The 21,031-nt window shown below is 36.7% G+C and overlaps 1 protein-coding gene and 1 non-coding gene across 16 annotated transcripts in view; one reads left to right on the forward strand and one right to left on the reverse strand.

Moving 5' to 3' along the window:
- The window catches only part of LOC101882639 (uncharacterized), a 25,903-nt gene continuing 4,872 nt past the window's right edge, over positions 1-21,031 (reverse strand). Inside the window, exons 2-9 of one of the 15 annotated variants that reach the window (XR_012397867.1) lie at positions 10,282-10,439; positions 8,930-9,014; positions 7,111-7,198; positions 4,190-4,230; positions 1,621-1,646; positions 1,364-1,487; positions 923-1,249; positions 55-842 (exon numbers count right to left, since the gene is read on the reverse strand). This is a non-coding gene — a transcript (uncharacterized protein). Of the gene's footprint in view, positions 843-922; positions 1,250-1,363; positions 1,488-1,620; positions 1,647-4,189; positions 4,231-7,110; positions 7,199-8,929; positions 9,015-9,105; positions 9,215-10,281; positions 10,497-21,031 lie in introns of all 15 variants that reach the window. The other 14 variants (XR_012397866.1, XR_012397863.1, XR_012397865.1 and 11 more) reach the window with 14 other exon arrangements.
- Positions 18,502-21,031, forward strand: part of LOC141380217 (uncharacterized) — a 20,066-nt gene continuing 17,536 nt past the window's right edge. The window contains exon 1 of the transcript XR_012397858.1: positions 18,502-18,613. The gene's annotated coding sequence lies outside the window, so the exon portion shown is untranslated. The remainder of the gene's footprint in view (positions 18,614-21,031) is intronic.

Here is a 21,031-nt window from a genome sequence, read left to right on the forward strand (position 1 = left end):
AAAAATGTAATGAAAAAATTAAAAAGTGATTGTCCCCTTACTGATTTCTTTTTTCCCCATGCTTGTCACACTTTAATGTTTCAGATCATCAAACAAGTTTAAAAATATTAGTTAAAGACAGCACAGGTAAATGCATCAAACAAATTTTAAAAGTACATAGCCCTGAGTGAAAAATTGTTTGTGCAACCAAGCATTTTTGATAGCGTGCAATGAGTCTGTTACAGCACTGTGGGGGATGTTTGGCTCGCTTATCTCTGCAGAATTGTAATTCAGCCGCTTTGGAGGGTTTTCAAACTTGAACAGTCTCTCATGGTCATGCCATAGCAACTTAATTGGATTCAGGTCAGGATTTTGAAGAAGCTGAACCAGTGTCTTCATTTTGTTTTGCTTCAGCCATTCAGTAATAATTCAGCCATGCAGAAATTCTTCAGCTGCTCAGAAACATATGTAATAACATAAAGAGGTTTTTTTTTTTTGCTAGGAAAGAGGTAGATTGCCATTTAAAAGTAGCTTTATGCAGTGCATTTGTTTTCTGTCTTTTAGTTATAGTGCTGGGGTGCCCAAACGTGGTGCTGGGGGGCCAATCTACTGCAGAGTTTAGGTCAAATTTGCCTAGATACACATACCTGGACGCTTGTAATACTAGAAAGAGTTTGATTAGCTTGTTTAGGTGTGTCCAATTGGGGTTGGAGCTAAACTCTGCAGCACACTGGCCCTCCAGGTAACACACTTCATTACTCCTCTGTTTAATTACATACAGTAGCAGAATACAAACAGAATTAAAAAAGGCACAGTCTTCTCTGCTCTTGTTTCTGATCCATGGTTTTTTCTCTCTTCATTTTCTGCATCACAAAAAAATAAATATTTAACGCTTAGTTTATATAAAATGCCTACTTAAAAATATAAATTATTTTTAACATACTTTTGACCAAAAGCTGTGTGCTTGGATTTTCATTTGTCATAGTGATGTAGCAGACGTATGTTCCTGCATCATTGTATTGAAGACCTTTAAGTCTGAGTGAGAAGTTTCCTTTCAGATACTCATTAGGGAAGGTTTGGGTTCTGTTTTTGTAATCCAGGCCTTGCTCCTCGACTGAAGGTTTCCCCTTGATGATGCCATAAACTTTCCTGCTGCTGTTATGTCTCCAGTAAACTGTGATATCTTCTTGTTGGAAATCATTTTTATTAGAACAACAAGGCAAGACTGCAGAATCCCCAAGATTACCCTCAACCGTGGCCTGCAGAGACACTGAAAATGAGAGATATATATTTTAATAAACAGTAGCTCCAACCCATTTTAAATAAAAAATTACATAAGTGCTCATTTATTCAAGAGCCCCTATTATGGGTTTTTGAAAATGACCTCCTATGCAGTCGAAAAGGTCAACAATAAACATTTCCAAATATAAGGTGCCGGTTCCATCCTTGAACTTGCCCTTGCCTTCAAACACAGGGCATGGGATTGCATCACGACTGAAGAGCGATCACTGTGAGATGGCCAGAGATTCGGGGTTGTGGAGTATAATTAAAGTTCATTTTCACAACAATATCACTGTATAGCCAAGCCAAAGTTGTGCTGTGTTCGTGCCTGTCACTGTTCTGATGATTGATATAACCTACCCTTCAGCACAGGATTTGCCAGCCATCTGTTATTAAAGGAAAGATAAGCAAGGACTATTAAAATAGTGTATGGGATTTTGTCAGACCTTGTCAGTAAACAGTTCATAAATGGACCAGTTTCTTCTCCCTTTAGAGCATAACCTGTAAGTATGAAAACAGTTGGCTCCTTGCTTTCTCTAGCTTCCGAAATATGTTTTATTACGATAAATATGTGTTTCTTTTGATATGATGTAATTTTAGAGAAAAATGATGTCCATGTATGTAGACTCGTGGTCCGAACTTACATAAAACACCTGTTCCCGAATTTATTTAAACATGTTTAGACTATCAGAGAGTAAAAACAACATTTTTTCCCCATTTTGGATAGTTAAAAATAGGGTTTGAGACATTTCATATGCTGCAAAACATGATAAAACATATAACATTTTAGGATGACACTGTATTTCTGTAACAAAATTCAAACATACTTGAAACATCTAAAGTAATTTAAATAGCTAAAAATGTGCTGTACACATATGCGGACACTCAGGGCCTAGGAGTTTACAAGACACTAAAAAGTGTTTTTGGCCTTGCATGCAAATCTACCTGCTGTTGGAGACCCAGAAAACCAAAACATGACCCTTTTATAATGCATAATAGGAGCTCTTTATTGGCCATATTGCGACTTCCTGATGCCTCACAGGGCTCGAAATTAACTTTCTTACTTGGTAGCACCGGTGCTCCCAACATGAAATATTTAGGAGCACCAGAAAAAATTTAGGAGCACCCACCAAAAATTTATAATATTGACAAGTTGTATATTAAAGGATTTATTGTATTTGACAACAACATCAATTGGGACTAACAAAATACAGAAACAACCATCTAACTAATGCTGTGATGATTTAATATTTGTGCAATAATTCTAAAATGAATGTTGAATAATTATAAAATATTAATGATGACGATGATGACAATAATACTAATTATGAAATATATTTTTCATTATCATGCTGCCTTGAATGTGCTTTAATGTAAGTTATCTGCTATATAAAGTCCTACTGTTACTTTATGAAAAATAAATTTATAGTTTGCATCAAACACAAATGAAGCATTGTAGTAAGAAATATTTGTTTTGTACTATTATGTTTATATGCATGTCAATTTAATAAATAGTAGCCTATTTCTGCTACAAAACAAACGATGTAATATAATAAATCCATTAAATTCAATGCTGAAAGCTGCAAAGCAGTCATCAGTAATTAAATAGAAAAATAATATACACCTCAAGAAAGAACGGACAAAAGAAAGTAAGAAAAGTCTCACTTTTAAAAGTTTTGGTTTCGGTTCGTGTCGTTTTAATGCTCAGCTTCGTTACGCGCTGAATTACAATTTTCTGTGTTTGTGGAAAAGCATGCTAGTCAGCCGACCCAATATATGAGGGGGGCAGAGCAGGATTCTCCCAATGACCACCGGCGCTATACTGTTCTTTGTTATAACCCGCATCAGTTTAAACGCAGTAAAGGCAAGCTTCATTGGCGATGGTGTTTTAGCGGACATTTGCGCTGTTGCAGCCTGATCTCACGAGGAAACGTATGAAAAAGTTACGAATTGCCGTGAGATTGTGTTGGCAGCACACGCAGTGCATGCAACGCATCGAGATTCAGTGTACTTTTCACTCTTCAGCAGTTTGCATTCCCCGCGGTCACAGAAGCTCCCTCCCTATCATCTGACAGCGGAAAGTCTTGAGTGATTGACAGCTAATATGAACCAATATAGCGGCAGGGAAGAGCGATTTTACCATGTTAAAAAATAAAAAATAAATAAAAAAAACAGGTCGCACTCCAACCTAAATATTCAGTCGCACGAATGCTCCCAATATATATTATGAGGTCGCAAAGCTCAAATTTCAGGCGCATATGCGACCAAAATGGTCGCTATTTCGAGCCCTGCCTCATATAAGTTGCTCGAGAGGCAGTGAGGGTCCTTTGAATTTGTGATGCGCTGGTGGCTTTAGACAGACACACTGAGCCCAAGATGTTATAAGGAAAACTTTATGTAATCTTGAAGCATGACAAACAATACAGCAATTTGTGTCGTTGAATACCTGTTTTGTATGGTGCCGATTATTGCGTTGGTGTGATGGTTGTTGCGTGTGCCGTTGCGATGCCGGTTTGCGTTGCTTGTTTTGCGTGGCTGTTTTGCGTGGCTGTTTGCGGTCAACAAAAAATACGGTAACCCCCCTCTCCTTCTAACACCTGTGTGATTGTGCACGCTTTATATGTTCTAGCAGGTGCCAGTTATGCCCACGTGACCAAAACATAAAACGTCACTGTGAAACCCAAACTAATCACTATACAAATAAACATTATAATTAAATGAAAAGTAATATGGCTCCTATAGGCCACTTTGGTACTGGTGGGCCAGTGTCCTGCAGAGTTTAGCTTCAACTCTATTCAAACACTTTCCTATAGCTTTCCAGTGATCTTGAAGACTCTTTGATTTGTGTTGGAGCAAAACTCTCCAGGACTACATGTATGTTGACACACTCAATGAAAATTAAAAATAAAATTGGTTCATGTATACTCACCTTTGCTTAACAACGCCGCAAACACAAAAAAACAGCAGTACCTGTAACACATTATTTTTTAAATATGTTTTACCTTTATCACATTTTTATCTATTTACTGCTATATATTAACAACAATGCAGCAATGATGCAGCATGAAGCAAGATGCAATTTAAGGAGTCATGAACTGTCTTTTTATTCTTCATAGATTAACCATTTGACACATATTTTCACACTGGTGTGATCTCAATGTTCAATGCATGATGTGATCAACTGCTGATTTAAAATCTTTCCTCCAAGTAAGCCAGAGAAAGAGATGTGTGGCGCTTGTCATAAATGTATTAATTTATTTTTATTTTATGTCTCAAGCATTTACTTGCACAAAAGTACCAGAAAATCCAGCCTGATCTCACGAGAAAACGTAAGTATTTTACGTTTTGCCAGTTTAGTGGCTAATTCATACGAATTCGTACGAGTTCAGTCGTACGAAATGGTACGATTTTAAAAAGGAGGCGTGGCACCTGACCCCACCTCTAACCCCAACCGTCATTGGGGGATAAGCAAATCGTATTAAATTGTACGAATTAGATCGTACGAATTCATACGAATTAGCCACTAAATGAAAAAGTTACGAATTGCCGTAAGATTGTGTTGGAAAATCATAGCCTTTAAGGTTTGCAAAATACAAGGTCAGGTGGTGGACAGAGTGCAGTGTCAAGCCGGACCTCAGGCCCGTTTACACTAATATGTTTTAGCTTTAAAATGGCATTTGAAATGAAAACGATCCGCGTCCACACTACTGTTTCACCCAGCGTTTCTAAACAACTCTCCGTCCACATTATATCGCTGGAAACGCACATTACGTGACCACACACTCACACTGGCATGCACTGGAGCATGCTTTGAGTACATCTACCCATATGATATGAGAGTTGTGCACATCAAGAATCTACTGCTGGATCACTATATTTGTTAAACGTGATGTTTGATTCATCTTGTTGTCTATATCTAATGACATATTCGCAGACTTTGGTGTTTTGAGTCTATTGCTTGTTCTCAGGCAACGTGTTTTGGCAAAGATAAGTTAATATATTAATTAATTTTACGGTCACACTTTACAATAAGGTTCATTAGTTAATGTTAATTAATGCATTTACTAACATGAACAAATAATAACCAATGCATATACTACCGTATTTGTTCATGTTAGTTAACGTTAGTTAAGGAAAATACAGTAGTTCATTGTTAGTTCATGATAACTCATGGTGCATTAACTAATGTTAACAAGTATGGACTTGAATGTTAATAATGCATTAGTAAATGTTCAATTATGATTGATAAATGTTGTACATGTGTTGTTCATGATTAGTTCATGTTAGTAAATGCATTAACTACTGAAGCTTATTGTAAAGTGTTACCAATGTAACCACGTACACTGATTCTGTACATTTGACCGATTGGTTGCCTTTATTTCCTTTATTTAGTTATGCTTTTATAATGGCCATTATTGATTATTAAATCTGATATTCAGCAGAAGAGAGGGTATGTTTCATATTAGCCCCTTTCAAACATACACACTTTTCCGGAAAATTACTGGCAATTTTCCGGAAAGTTGTGTATGTGTGAACAGGCCCTTTTTGAAAATGCCGGTAAATTCGTTCTGGCTATTTTCCGGAAAGAGAAGTTGTAATATTACCTGTAATTTGCCGGAATCCTGCGCTGTGTGAACGCAAAAGGAAGATTGCCGGAAAGAGCGCGTGCACGTCCAGAACGTGCTGACGTGAGACTTCTGCTTTAGCCAATCAGAACAGTCAGACGCATTCACGTCTGTGCGGTTTATGAGAATAAAAGGCTTTGAATATTTTTCCAGACACATTTAGCTGCTAGAAATTAGTCAGATAACGTTTATATGTTCATCTTAATGCCAACCTTGTAATTAATTATCGATAAGATGCTTATGCTAAGCCGTTGTTTGTTTACCTTCAAGCTTTTCGTGTGCCCATGAAACAGCCCATGAGCACACACACATATCATGTACATCTCGACATCCGAAAGTGTTTCTCTATATGTTTTCATCGAAGTTGTTCTCAATACTGATCCATCCACGGAGTTTGTGATGTAGTCAAATGTTTACAAATACAAGCGTAGCCGTTTGGAGGTCATTTCTGGTTAATGATGTCAGAATTTAACTGTATTTTGCGATGGATGTGTGGACGCTCTTTTCCGGAAAAAAATCCGTAACGTCCTCGCCTGTGTGAACAGCACTTTTTTTGAATTTACCGGTAAAGTCGTTCCAGAAATTTTCCATATATTTACCGGTATCACTGTGTGAAATGGGCTATTGTCAATGAAAATGAAAGGAGGCAGTTATGTTATCTGCTGTGTTTTGTTATAAATATGCATACAGTGAAGATGACGATCATATAAATATGCAGCTGTATATAAATAAGCCTATAAGATGCCTCAATATTTTAATGTCTGGTAAGGTAATATCAAAATATGGAAATGAAAATAGGGAGTTCCTTATATTATGTTTTCATTTTATTTATAAGACTAGTGAAACAGCATAGCCAGGGTGATGTGAATGAGGTTATAAAGTACACTGTTCCCTTTGAAGATTTACCTGACGTGTTCTCGGGAGTTTGTTTTCTATATCAAACTTGCGAAGTCTGAACTTACAAGGAGAGGATGCAAGACTGAACTGTGTGTAGGCTACTTAATATTGAGAAAAAAGGGCCAAACGGCCAAAAAAGGCTGGCCGTTGGAAACCCTGCTTTAGCCCAATCAGGCCCCGGGAAGTGACTGTGGAAACACGACTGGCCCTGGCTCTCTTGCTTTTGCCGTGACAGTGGAAACGTGGCTAATGTTATGATTACCTTGTATAGGTAACAAAAGTATATACATGTACAATCATTACATCCCCCAGTTAAACAGCCACTTACTTTTATGCAACTCAGGAGACATTGATAAATTAGCATGTTGTAAATCCAGCTGTTCTGATATCACCACTAACATGGCACCACCTATCACCTGTAATATATCAAATAATACAATCATTATTAAGCTGTCTATATGATGAAGTACATGTTCGTACACACATATTTGAGAATCAGAATATCAGATATTTCCTAATAAAATTAGGATGTTGTCAATAAATGTAGACAAGAGAAAAAAAGAATCAAAAGGGGATATCTTTGTAAATCGTCAGGGCTGCTAGTGATTCATGACTCATGTAGGTTAGTCACCTGAGGCCTCGTGTATTAACGCTGCGTATGCACAAAAACTTTGCATATGCCACGTTTCACGCTTACGTTGGGATTTACTAACAATGAAATTAATGTGAGAATGTGCGTTGGTCCGCGCCAATTTCATGTCTGGCGTCCGTGCATTTCTTGTTTGTTTTATTTCCATTGGCGACTCCTAGAGGTAATTATGTAAAATAGCACATGTAAAAAAACATTGCTATTAATTTAAAATTGATAAAATGGGTTAATTGACACATTTTTTTTTTTTTACCAACTATGTGATTTAGAACATATAAAAGCATTTGCAAATGTATACAACCCTTAGTCTATGGCAATGGCAGTGTTGGCCTTATTAGAGGACATTGACAATGGTTGAATCCGAAAGGAAACACATCTTTAGGGATCACAGTAATTTTCTGGCCCACGATGATGACTGGATTATTAGGCGTTTCAGATTTCCAAGAGCTATCCTTTTGGAGCTCTGTGCCGAGTTGGGTCAAAATTTGGAAAGTGAGGCAGTGAGGAGGCTCCAATGTGGCAGGGTACACGATGGGATGGCTTCTTGGTAAGTAATGTATTTAAAGATATTATTCCAGGATTTATTTTTATTTTTTTATTGAACGTAATTATTTAACTGCATATCAGGAGACTGGTTATCCATTAAAGTTGTGGCTGTTGACCCCCCTTAACAACCCACAAGCTGACCAAGAGTGCAGATACAATGATGCCCTTTTTTGCACTCAATCAGTTGTAGAGCGGCCGATTGGGCAGCTAAAATGCTGGTGGCGCTGCCTTGATAAGATAGGAGGGGTGCTGCTATACCTCCCTAACAAAGTGTTCCTCTAATACATCTGTGTCTCCAACAGACACGGATACTACTCCTGACAGTAAAGTGTCACCCACAATTGAGGCAACTCTCTCCTCAAAGGGTGTTAGTTCAGCATCCCCTGTTTCTCCGCCTCTTTGGTCCACACTTTGACGGTGTACAGGTGTTCTCCTCTTAACCTGCACCTTAACATCGGACCATTTCTTTTTAATTAGTTTACAGTGCGATGTTCAGACCCCACTGCATTAACCATGTCAGCTAAACTGTCCCACTCTATTTTTCATTTTTTTTTATTAATTCCGGAGGACAAACATGCAAATAACATTTTTCTCCGGTCTACCTCTGATAGGAGCACCTCCAATTCAAGTTTTTTCTTCTTGCTTTGCTTTTTCGCTTGGTTTTGCCAAAGTGAAGTTATTACCATATTTATACGGGGGAGGAGCCAGGAGGGGTTTTGCGCTCGTGCTTGCTGAGCTCAATTTCATGGTAATTTGGATGTACAAAGAGAATATGAGTGGGATTCCACGTACGCAGCGCTTTTTATTACATCAGATTTATTTACAGTGAGCACATTTACAGCTTTGTCCCTACGCAATGTTTTAGTATGAATTCAATGCACGTTTTTGTACATGAGGCCCCTGGAGTATTTAAAATGACATGTGAAAGAGTTAAAAACACCTTGTTACTTACACTTGTGTGGTGAAATGTTATTATCAGATCCAATATTGTTCACACAGCATCATCTTTTACTTTCAATCTTTGTGAAAATCTGGAACTGAATTGTAGCATTTGATTAAACAATACAATGTAAAATCAAGTAGCGATAATAATAAAAAATGCAAGTAGTGGTTCTAAGGGAAACTTACAGAATGTGTTTAATAATATATATCAAAACAAATCGAGAAAAGTTTGATTCTCAGTTCATGACCCCCTTAGAATGAGAAGCAGTATTGCAGAGCATGTACCAATAAGTATCTGCAAACATTATAAGATGATTTTAATCAATATAGATGAAATTTAATGAAGTCATTATGAATGATTTATTAGTACACAATCTTTGACCAATAGTTGGCATCAAAAGCTATTAGCATTATTTTATTTTATTACTTGGTGGTCTTTTTTTGTGTAAAAGAACATTTTTAACCATTTCCCCTCCATGTTTGGTGCTGTTTTGATTGAGAAATTAATATTGTAGTATTTAAATATTCATTTAATCATCATTAAAGCGCTCTGTCTAATTTATTGTCTATCACTAAACTGTTATGTTCACTCAGTCAGTTGAAAGTTTTGTGAGTTGACACATAGACACGGCCTCAAAATATATCACCTTATCAGGCAGGGAGGGAGTCGGTCGGCAACGCTTTTGGATACAGTTCAAGTATGTTCAATGCTAAATATAAAAAGGGCGCAAAGATCCAGCCCAGATCCTTCCATCCTGTGTATAGGCAATATGCCGCCTTTGCCATTATGCATGTTCCATGCTATTTGTCACTTGTTTAACTATGTAATTAAAGTCAAATGGCAAACAATTGATGTAAACTAGCCAACAATATTACAAAAGATATGGTTAAAAGCAGTCCCTCTTTAGATTTTCACTTAAAAGCAAGCCATATCTAATGAGTACCGATCACACAGAGCAGTTCTTGTTATGATTCTCCTTAAAAAAAGCAATTCCTCTAAAAGTGGCACAGATTATTATTATTATTTTTTTGCTATTTTCAGACCTAGCGCAGCTATTATTTGATTTGTGCCACTTTGTGCACTCAAGGGCATGCTGGTCTAAAACGTTGGCGGCTTGCTATTTTGAGGCAACTGAAATAGACCACGCTATTAATCTACTTAATGCTGGTCTAAAGTCAGTTGTGCAAAGTTTTTATTATTTATAGAGCATGTTAGTTATGCACCTATGCAGGTCCAAAACCTGCAAACACATTGCTTAATGCACATAGGATGTACAGCAAATTTCATTACATATGAATTAAATTAAAGGATTATAATAGTTAAAAATATATATTTTTTTACATATTTATAAAAACCACTACCAGTTTTGGAGACGTCGGTGTCACACCCAAAGAGAAGGATCCAAACGCAAATGTCCAAATCGGCAGGTCATCAGGTGGCAGGCATCGATCCGGAGGCAGATGAGACAACGGAGGACAGACCAGCTTAATGTCAGACAGGTGAAGTTGAAGGTAGGTGGCTGGCCGAGATGAATCCAAGAGAAAACAAAGAAAAATCACAGGCAACTGAGCCAAAACTGGGCAGGGAGAAAAACAGAATCAAAATCATGAAGCAATGAATGACAACAACAGGAATCAAAACAAGATAACGCAGCGAAGATAGCCTGAAAAACAACAGAACACATTAGCAACTAGAAAGTGGAAAAAGGAAAATTTGAATAGCAAGGAAATTAGAGTAGACAGGTAACAGGTGTGGCAAGGCATGTGCGTGCTGATCAGTAATAGCGATCAGCTGAGTGAATGCAAGGATGACAAGGAGAGAGAGAGAGAGAGAAAGAGAGATCAACCCAGTGTCCTGACAACCCCTCCCTTCCCCCAGGCACACCATATTCTGCTCATGTGAGCTGTTTACTCCAAGATGAGGGTTTGACAACAGAGCGTTCAGCCGAGATCATGATTAGCATGCTCGATCTGCCCATTGGTCTGTGGATGAAAGCCTAATTACAGACTGGCAGGGGACCCAATCTGCCGGCAGAACTTCCTCCAGAAATAGGAAACAAACTTGGGCCACCTGTCAAAGACCACATCCTCCGGAAGACCATGAATCCGAAAGACATGGTCCGACCTCCCAAGCTGTCTCTTTAGCAGAAGGAAGTTTTGGAAGGGGAATGAAGTGGACTGCCTTGGAAAAGTGGTCCACCACTTTGAGAACCACTATATTGCCATTAGATGGATGGAGGCCTACCACAAAGTCCATGGCAATGTGTGACCAGGGGCGGGAAGGAATGGGGAGAGGTTGTAAATAGACCAATAGATGGAGAATTGGAGGACATGTTTTGAGCACAGACTGAGCATGCCCTCACAAACCGATGAACATCCTTAGCTATGGCAGGCCACCAAAACCGTGGACGGATGGCAGCCAGTGACCTCCTGATCCCCAGGTGTCAGGTGACTTCAGAATAGTGGGCCCCACCCGAGAACGGCAGTGCAAACTGCCTCAGGAACAAAGAGCAGACCCGACAGGCACCCATGGACACCTTGACCCCAGACTGGGCTCGTTTGACACACTCCTCAATTTCTCAGTAGACCGCCCCCACCACACATCTGGAAAGTATGGTGGTATTGGGAATGGAAGGACCTACTGGAAAACCAAAACAGATTGTACTGTATGTATGGCAGATTCCTATGATCAATCCAAACAATAAAGGGTACTGCCCGCCCATCCAGCTAGAAGTGTCACTCCCCCAAAGCCAACTAGACTGGCAATAGCTCCCAATTGCCGACATCATAGTTTCTTTCTGCGGGAGAAAAACAATGTGAAAAATATGCACAAGGATGTAAAATGTCTCTGAGCACATCAATGATGAGTGCTTGAAAGACTGCTGGAGCACTGGTGAGCCCAAATGGCAGAGCAAGATGTTCAAAGTGTCCAGTAGGTACATTGATTGCGATATTCCATTTATCATCCTCCCTCATATGGATGAGATGGTAAGCATTTTGTAGGTCCAACTTTGTGAAGAATCTCACACCCTGCATCAGATGCCGTATGTTTAAGGGATGCCAGCAGCCAATCAAAAGAACGGTCAAAAACCTTAATCATCTGTTCCTTGAAAACTGAAAAATCTGAGCAGCACAAGGCTTGGGATTCCCATACTGCCACACCCTAGTCACGTGCCCACCATAACTCCTCTTCATGGCAGATCAACATAGCTCCTTGAAGCTCCACTGCTGAGCGTATTGTGACATCTGCTGGATCTATAATGGCTAGTGTATAATGTCACACCCAGAGAGAAGGATCCAAACTCTGTCAAAACAAAGGTTTTTATTTATGATTAAAAAAACAATGAGCCGAGGCTTGTGTCTCAAAAGTGATGATGATGTGATCGCTTGGCGAGAGCGAAAGCAACCAGTGTCCAAAATGGCAGTCATTAGAGAAGTCATGCAGGCGGGCATTGATCGGGAGGCAAATGGAACAATAGAGGACAGACCAGTTCAGGGTCAGACAGGCAAAGTCTAAGGTAGGTGGCTGGCTGGGATGAATCCAAGAGAAAACAAACAAACAAACAAAAAATCACAGACAATCAAACAAAAACTGGGCAGAAAGAAAAACAGAATCAGAAACATGAAGCAATGAATGACAACAACAGGAATCAAGACAAAATAATGCAGTGAATAGCAAGATATCCTGAAAACCAACAGGACACACTAGCAACTACAAAGTGGAAAAAGGAGAGCTTAAATAGCAAGGAAATTAGAAGAGACAGGTAACAGGTGCGGCGAGGCATGTGCGCGCTGATCAGTAAGAAGAATTAGCAAGAATGACTAGAAGAGACAGAAAAAGAGAAATGTCCTGACAATCTGCATCATCGAATGAGGCATATCAATAGAAAGTACATTTGAATATGACCACACCTTGTTATTAGTGTTCATTTATTCGTTGTTGGAAATTAGAACTGAATTTAAAAATAGATTTAATACAAATCTTTGCCCTTAACAAACAAAATTAAGAAATTAAATATGTCTTCAGCAGAGTCCACCCAACAAAGTTTCTTTTATAAATAAAGAGGTCGAATAGCTCGTTCTTTAGACTAGACTTTTTTTTATCCTTGCACAGATAATCTGTTTAACTGTTTTTTAGTTTTTCCACTTACAAAGTCCACCTTGGTGTGACACAACTGACTTTTAAAGGGAATGGGAGATGAGATACTGATTGGTTTAATGCAGGTTATGCTCAAAACACACTCATAACTCATTAAGAGAATAAGCACAATCCTTATAGACCATGCACCGTCACACATTTTTCCATGCACAAAAAAAACACAACCAATTTTTTTTTTGTTATATAGTCATGCATATTCTTATATACACAAAAAATACGCACAGTATGCACAAACTTTTTTTTTTTTTTGGTTATGACTAATTGCAATTAATGATTTGACCGCACTAACTATTAATATACTTTTCAAATCAGGTTGTAACTATTTTGTAAAATGAAAGAAGATTTAGATTCTTAAAAGGATTCGAGTAACCGTAATATTTAATATGTTCTTAGGTTTAAATGTTTATACATGAAATAAAAAATCTTCCAGTGATAAAGACTAATGTTTGTGCAGAATGTTCTTAAAAAAACAACAGTCATTGATCAGTCAGTCTCAGGCTTTTGACTTTTAACTGTGTGAATCTGCTGACTTGGAATGATGACAGCACAATAATCAAAACTGCAGCACTATCCCAGCAAACATTGATCCGACTGCAACATCCTCTCCCCCGCACAAATTGTGTGCAGTTGGTCTAAAAGACTACGTCCTCTCAACAGCCAAAATTAGTCACGGCTGGACAACACAAATGCACAACATGGCCTAAACTGCATTAATAGACGCCTGCATACATTTGTACATGTCTATATTTTATTGGGGTTGCGTGTATTTACAATTTTACCAAATTACCTTTACCTCTTTAATCAGAGGTATTTTTACATAGCATAACCTCAATTTTTTTAAGTTGAGTACTTAAAAAATTAAGTTGTTCCAACTAGCTTTTTTTATTAACATTTAAACAAAAACCAGTGTTATGTACTTAATTACCATAATTATACATGCTAGTTTTCAAGTTTAGAATCTCAAAAAAATTAAGAAGCTGAAATTAAATTTTTTGTTTGTTTTCATATTATTGTTAATTTAGGTGCTTGTAAGAAATACATTTTTAAACAACAGCAATTTTAATTTCAGTAGCTTTTTATTTATTTAGAAACACAGTTTTCAGTGTTTTATTTTAAATATTGCACTTCTCAATGTTTACAAAACCCAAATGTGTACTGTCTCACAAATTATAAACAAACTGACCCGTCAGCTTTGCCTTCAAAAATGTGCATGCATGCATAGCTATGCCATCACAATGAATTCCATCAAAACAAGAGTTATAGGCATTGATACACTGAAAGCTAACTATTAACTTATAAATTGAATATTTTACAAACTACTTGTTATTAGTTAACCTTAATTGTAAAATATGTAACATTTGTATTATTATAAACAAACATATATAAATGCCACCATTCATATAAACAGTATGAAATAAAAAGATCAGCATGTGGACTTCAAAATACAAAACAATATAGTTGCAACATAAAGAGCAAAATGTACTTTGAAATAAGTAGAGGCTTCAGAAAATGCTGTTCTTGAGACGCATTACTTTTGCACTGGGATTCAGTCCATCAAGTTCAAGAAACAGCTTCTGAAACACTTAACAAGTATATTTAAGCTCCTTGGGGTAGCTCAGATTCAGAGCATATATTATGCCCGTTAGCAGAGCACAACACCTTGAGATATCCATTCCAATCAGGATTCTGATTCCCTCAACAATGATGGTTCCCGTCTTGTGGTTTAATTCCATAGTTGACAGATCACCAATGATGGCAATTTTCATCACTTGCTTTTCAAGGTCTGCCTCAATTTCTTGTGTATTCTTGTAAAGCAAGAAAAAAAATTAGATTAGCATGATAGAGATATTTAAATTTATAATTACTTCAGTTTTTTATTTTACTTACATATGATTTCAGTTAATCTCTGGAGACTTTGTTTTATTTTACCCCTTACATGCATGCACCCAGCTACTCACTCATAAGAATAATTCGTTTCACAATGTAATTTAAATGGAAAAGTGAAACGCAACTGTCACACCCATTTTACAAATCTTTCTCATTGTCAACATCTGTTTATTGAACTAAATAGTACATTGTTATTTTAACACAGAGCTAGGTAAACCCAGTGTGTGTGGACAATGTAATATACCTACACATTTAACTAAAAGAGAGCAGTCATTGAGCACATATTTTTTCTTGTATGTTTCCACTGTCAAGGGAATATTTAATTTTAATTTTAAAACATTGTAATACTCACAGCAAACTCCTTGAAAAGATCCTCTTCTTTCTCTCCAAGACAGACAACAAGACAGTGAATGGCTACTTCTCTCCATACTTCAACTTCATTGTTCTGTTTAATTAGAAAAAATATATATCAAGATAAAGTACCTACAGTAAATGAATAAAGTTTTATCTGAACAAACAACTGATGGCAACCTGACAATTTAACACAAATCTAAACTATTCTAGTGTGTACAAATTATTTACAATACCTCAAGAAGCATATCCTTAATCCTTCTGATTCTTTCCCCTTTAGCTCCTCCCCTTGATGAGGCCAGGTCCATTAGTTTTGGGGTGCATTTGTCAAGTTTGGCCATAAATGTAGATTCAAGACCTACAGTGGTTATCCTCTTGAATTCTTCATTTATCTGTAGAAAAAATAGAATAATTAAATAATGGAATAATTGCATACAATGTGTAACACAACAAATAACATGAAATATGTTATTGTTGTAAGAAGTTTTTAGCATAAATAACTTCAAGATGATTTTCTCGCAAAATTGTGAAACTAGACTAAAAATAAAACTAAACTTACCTGTGTTGCATCTGATAATGCAGGCCAGCGCTCCAAGATATCCCTTATTTCTTGCCCATTTTATCTGCAACAACTTGAAAATTGTTTATTTTTGTTACTTCATGCAAAAGGTTTACATTAGACAGATTTGTGGACTGTAAGATGGGCTTTACAACCCAAGCAGGACTGTAAAATACCTTTGATGATGGGTCCAGATGCTGATCGAGATACAAAATTTAACTCTTTAACAACCTCTTCTATACACCTGTAAGATACATTAAAAGTGCTCTCCAGTTTTAGAAACAACAAAGCTATTTTTTTTCTATGCAGTTTGGCAGGTCTGTCGCATCATTATTGTCATCTTGACCTTCATCAGACAGATCCCCACTTTGACCTTCCACATCACTGTGTTGATCTGCATTGAATGAACATACATACCTTTTTATTATGTCTGCCTTGAAGTCATGCAATGAGTGAGGAGTATGTTTTCGGCTTCTGTGCGAAGCAAATGTACCATAAATGTTAGTTCTGAAATTGCAGTTCTGAAAAACACAGATGACAGTTTCGTGTTTTTTTTTTTTTTTCTATGGAAATTGTCATGGCATTGCAACAAGGACAAGTAAAATAAAAACTTTCTGCAAATCTGGAGGTTTTCTAAGTTTGATGTCTTGATAAATGTGATCTAAGGCTGCCCCATGTTCTGAAAAAACACAAACAATCTTGACAGAGGCATGGAAATGGTTGCCCACAATTACCATGGTGTAGTCTGTAATGTTTTAACAAAACTATTTGTGTTGATGTTTCAAATTTACACATTTTGCACCCCCAACCTATTTTATATACAAGCCTACTTATATCTAAAATACAGATCAGCCTAGAAAGTTGTAATACAGTTGCATGAACTTTGTATGAAAATCTTAGCAATCAGTAGATAAATGTAATATTTTCCATAAGAACAGGAGGAATAAAATACTAATTTCAGGTTGGATAACAACTGTGAGCAAGCTCCAGAATATATATTTCTGCTAGGGTAACTAACATAAAACATGCAGGATAAAGCAATACTATTTATGAAAAAAGCATCTACTATATAAACTTTATGTTATTTTGACATATATACTAAATTGCCTTTCTGGCTTACCGTATGTGTTTTTACTTTCTTATCTACTATTTTCTAGTCAAAAAACACTGCCAACATCAACTATAATTTACCAGGAGTAGCCAACACTAATGGAATGTAGAATATTGATTTGGAAATGAAGTAAAACCCAGATTTCTCATCTTAAAGTATCCTTTGTGCCAAATGGTCTGCTTAAAACTTGTCCGGACATGCCTGTTGATCGTTCAGTGAGGGAGGAGCTTTGAAATCCAGAACTCCATTGGTGTGAAAAAAATGAGTTATCAACGCAATTTTTTGGGGTTGTTATAAGTTAAATATTGTTTTAAACTAATTGACAGATATATTTATCTTTAAATTACCCTCTTTTTTAAGTTGATGTAATTATCAATATTTTCCTGTTGTGTAAACTTAATAAAATTACTCTGGCAATTTAAAAGTTTTAATATAATCAGCAATGTAGAATTTTTAAGTTACAACAATGTATTAAACTCTGTGGTGGTAACAGATCGCTTGAGTTATTTTTTAGAGTGTAGATATGTTTTTTTAGTATTTACCAGTATTAATGATTCTGTTTAAAGTTAGTCTGCTAAAAGGCTTTTATTAACACTGAAAGCAAAACTTACGAATCCGAATCTAAAAAGTTACTTACAGTTAATATAAAATGTTAAACATATTTATGTAGGTGTTATTTGCTTGTGGAGATTTAGGAGTTAAAGTCTAACCACTTTTCTTTAAACTGCTCCTTAAAAATAGTTTTTGCATTATAAATAATCGAATTGCATTAAGATTCAGATTTGTCTTGCAGTATCAATAACAATCAGTCACCTGTCAGACAGAATCCAAGACTCTTTCTTGGGGTCAACTGTCAGAACCATATAAGGTATTTCATTTATTTATTTGTTGTTCCTTAAATAACCTAATGCTTAAAAGTGTATTTCAGAAGATCATGTTTGCAAACCTAGAGCCTGTAGTGTCAAACAATGCTCAAAAACAAAATTTCACCACATGCTGGAATATTAGGCTGCTATTTATTTTCACACATTCATATTTTCATATGTTAATCTGGCCTGTGACGTGGATGAGATAAAACTTGAAAATTCTCTATTTATAGCCTTACTGTACATTAATAACTGATAAAATGTAGTTGTTTTCTAACTAACGTTAATATAGTAACTGCAATAAATGTCTCTTTCCCACTGTTGATTTTAACACAATAACTAAACTTTACTACTTATAACTTATTGTGAAGTGTTACCAGCTGTATTTTATAATCCATTTGCAATTACATTTTTAAATATTTGTATATAATATAGCAATAGACAAATTAGTTTTTATACCTGTGATGAATATTGTGATATAATTACTGCATATCCTGATAAAAGCTTTAGTAAATAATTGCAACTTGGAAAGTTAATGCCATCATAAGCCTGATGTTAGCTACTGGTCTGTATCCAGCAGGTCTGTATGTTCTGTTAAGAGGCTGGATTCTGAAAGGAGATCCTGTGAAGTGTCTATCAAAGCTGAAGAGAAGAATTGGGTCTGTGTAAGTTTGAAATGTAACAGAATGTGTGTCTCTGTCTAGTGGGATCGCTCTGACTGTGTTTTTGATGTTACATTTTGGTTAAAATGTCATGAACAGGTACAGTACATATTTATCTTGCATTGTTTGTGTTTATTTCTGCATAATATTTCAGGAAAAATATATTTTACTACCCCAACCGTTAACACTTATTATTAAAAGTATTTTAAAGGGGTGGTCCACTACGATATTATATTTTAAACTTCAGTTGATGTGTAATGTATCTGTGTGAACATAAACAGCATCTCTGAATGTAAAATATTCAAAGTTTAATGCAAAGGGAGACCTTGATTTGTACAGAGTTAGCTTAGCAACGCCTACAATTAACGAATTTTGGGGACTACAAAAAATACTTCCGCCCCCTGTGAGATCACAAAAGTTCGTTATTGCGCATCCCACACTGCGCAGGTAAAGGCCGTGGCCAGAGGCGCTGTAACGTTACTGCAGAGAGAGAAATGCCATCCTGCTGTTTCCACAGAGCTGTTCTGTTTCTGTTGTTGGGCTTCCAAATGACACGACCCAAACACAGAAGTGCTTACAGTTCAATATTAATTATGTTCCAGAGAACTATAAAATACATAGCAAGCATGATTTGACAAAACACAGCTTCCAGAATCTCTCCCAGTTCAGTGCTGGATTCAGTTAAAATCTTCTCAAAGATGGAGCAAGGAGACGCTGTGAACTCTGAGTCATGACCTGTAAGTGTTTTTATTTGTTAAAATTGATCATGACATGTACAGTGTCTAACTTTAACGGTGTGTTGTAGCAAAGATGTAAACAACGGGAAATTATGGTAACCGCTAACGACTTAGCTAACGTTACAAATCCATATTTATCAAACGGCTGTAAACGCACACACACACATACACATACACGCACTCTTGGCCAGCACCTGCGTCTATCTGTGTGAGACGGCAGAATTTCTCTCTATAGGCAGCTATGCTATGCGTTTTACAACTCGGACAATAAAGTCGCAAAAGATATGTGAACGATTCATGTTACTTACACAGGCATATTCCGCATATGCATGAAAGACGTCCTGTAACGCATTGATTTAAAAAAAATACAGCAATGATTTCCCAACTGGAGTGTAACATCAAAAACAAATCAATCCAGGCTCACAAAGGTCTCATCTCACATCTTGTGCTTTATTCTGTCACCACAGAAAATAACTTAATCCGAGCATGAGAGAAAAAGAACAATAAAAATCTCTCCCGCGCACATGCGCTTCTCGTGTTACAAATACTTCATCGTATACACGCATAAACACACTAAAAGGCACAGAAACAGTTAAAGGAGCCGCATCCCATTTTCACTCGTTACAGACACGTGTTGACTGACTGACTGACTGACTGACTGTTTACACAAAACGCGCGTGCTTGTCAGGGCGTGACGTGAAGCCGATCGGCGTATCACAGCATATTATGATGATGACCAATCAGAGTCACTTGAGGGTGGGCCTTTTAGAGGAACTAGGAAATATGACAGTCGTTTTCATGTTAGCTGAGTAGCTGTGTATAATCAAAGTGAGATTTATGAAAAAATAACACGATTTCCTTCAAGTTAAACATGAGCACACATTGCTTTGCATCTTATTAACACAACCAAGCCTTAAAAATAACATTCTGGACCACCCCTTTAAATTCTGTATTTTATCTGTTATGCATCATTGTATGTCTCCTTATACACATAGCTGTTTTAATGTTCAGATGTTTTAAAATGTTAGAACAGATTAGGCTGTCAGCCAGACTGAAAATATAACATTTAAATTTAATTTCAGTGTAAGCCTGCTTGTCACAAAACTGCGGATATGGGTAAATATGTGGATATGGACAATTGTAAAATGATGAGTGGTAGGGATTGTGTATTGACATTGATATAATTGCTACTCTGCACATTGCTGTTCATTCATACAACATGACAATAATCCTTGATCTGCTAAACGGTGATGTAAATCTGTCACTATGTTATAACTATACTAATATGCACAATAAATAATTTTGCTAAATTTTAACACTATTGCATAAACGCTCAAAAAAATTAATTATGATGTACACAAGATTGCAACGTTATAAAGACGTTCAGGTCTGACTGGACTGAAATCGGAAGTTTTAAGAACCTGATTGCCATTCACAGCTTTACATTTTAAATGTGATTATTTCATATGTATAATTAGGCTATTAAAGCACTTAAATTACACATCACATCGTATCACACAGTATCACATCGTATAAACAACCAGAATACAGCATATTTATGGGTTCAGATGATGTGCAGAAATTACGTTTTATTATTTATGTGTAGACGTCATTTCAATTCCCGCTTTGAATTTATTTATCAATGACACAACGGTCATCACGTTCAAATGTTTGCTGGGATAGAAGGACAGAACATGATATGAACATTCCAGTGCAGGGGCGTTGCTAGGGTTGAAAGGGATAAGGGGCTTAGCCCCAAAGAAGACCATATGAGATGATT

This window comes from Danio rerio, chromosome 22, assembly GCF_049306965.1.
Source record: "Danio rerio strain Tuebingen ecotype United States chromosome 22, GRCz12tu, whole genome shotgun sequence".
In the NCBI taxonomy this organism is placed as follows: Eukaryota; Metazoa; Chordata; class Actinopteri; order Cypriniformes; family Danionidae; genus Danio; species Danio rerio.